We start from the raw sequence: 1,439 nt of genomic DNA on the forward strand, positions 1-1,439 counted from the left end.
AGATGCGGTAGGTCAGTCTGATTTACCAGATAAAATATTATTTAGGAACTGGAGATCGAGTGAATGTCGGCGATCAGCCAAGGAATCTAAAGTCTTTTTGCTACAGGTGTATAATCATGTGGGATTTTTAGAAAGTACCTAATCTTATTGGGATCCCAGATTACACTGCCATACTCAAGGATACTCCGCACCTAAGCGCAGTAGAGTACCTTAAGGGATAATCCGTTAGTGAAGTAATAAGCAGTTCGCATAATAATATATCCAAGGGATTTCAAGACCTGACATCATACTAAATTTGTTTAGAAATATGTCATTATATTGATATTACCTATAGTTAGGGATGTAGGAGGGGACGCAAAATCGGTTTTGGTTTTTGGCGTAACTCTGAAACAAATGGGGATACATAGTAATAATTTAATCAACAGATTTCGTACGAGAGTCATATGAGTAAGGAGGAATATATACAACACCAACTGTAAGGCTTATATTATTTAATGAAAACCTAACAAAAATATGTTCATCATTTAATTCAGAAATATAGATTAAGATAAAGGATTTATTTTTTCTAGCACCAACGAGAACACCTCCACTCCGTGAACAAGATTTTATTGAATTTACAATGATGTGTTTGTTTTTAAATTTTTTTTTTTTTTTTGTTTCTGTTTACACGATAAGTAGTCGAAATTATGCTTCAATTTTCAACTTAAGTATCTTGTTCGGTGGGAAAAAGAAACTAATTGGTGCGCTAGTCAAAATTTAAAGTAACCAATTATTTCCAAAAGTGCCGAGAAAAAAAAAATTAAGAAAAACGGGAATTTTTATGCAAAATCAGTTTTGGTTTTCGGCCTAACACTGAAACAAATTTGAAAAATATGTCACAATTTTTTTTTTGAGCATTTACTTCGTATTTTGACAAAATACGTAAAAATCACGAAATTCTGCAAACTTGACACTTGAGATTTATTGACTGTTTTTGAACTGTTTGCAAAAATTGACAATGTCCGTAAACAGCTTAAAAAGAATCAAATTATTTTCAAAATTTGAAAGTGTATAGAAATTACTAATATAAACATTCAGTGAAAATTTCAAGTATCTACAAACACTCGTTTTTTAATTACAACAAAATAAGAAAATCGTTACATGAGAAATCGAGTGAATATAAAATGTTGAAAAAATATGAATTTCGAACGCTCATAAAAATTAAATTAGACTTGCTTGTAGAAATTTTTTTTTTTTTGAAAAATGTAGATAAACTTATGAGGAGTCTTGTATTACATTTTCAAATCTTAGATTTAAAAAGAAAACTTTCATGAATTTCCAACTCAAAATAATTTGCAAATTTTCGTTATTTTTACGTATATATTGTCATATTTGGACTTCGATGCTTATAAAAATAAATTGAAACTATGGATTTTAAATTTTTCATCTGCCTTGGAAAA

The 1,439-nt window shown here is 29.3% G+C and overlaps 1 protein-coding gene across 1 annotated transcript in view; it reads right to left on the reverse strand.

Annotated features, from left to right (window-relative positions):
• LOC103309077 (craniofacial development protein 2-like) overlaps positions 1–1,439 on the reverse strand; it is a 5,455-nt gene that overhangs the window by 2,013 nt on the left and 2,003 nt on the right. The window lies entirely within an intron of this gene.

Source organism: Acyrthosiphon pisum, unplaced genomic scaffold, assembly GCF_005508785.2.
Source record: "Acyrthosiphon pisum isolate AL4f unplaced genomic scaffold, pea_aphid_22Mar2018_4r6ur Scaffold_21102;HRSCAF=23034, whole genome shotgun sequence".
NCBI lineage: Eukaryota > Metazoa > Arthropoda > Insecta > Hemiptera > Aphididae > Acyrthosiphon > Acyrthosiphon pisum.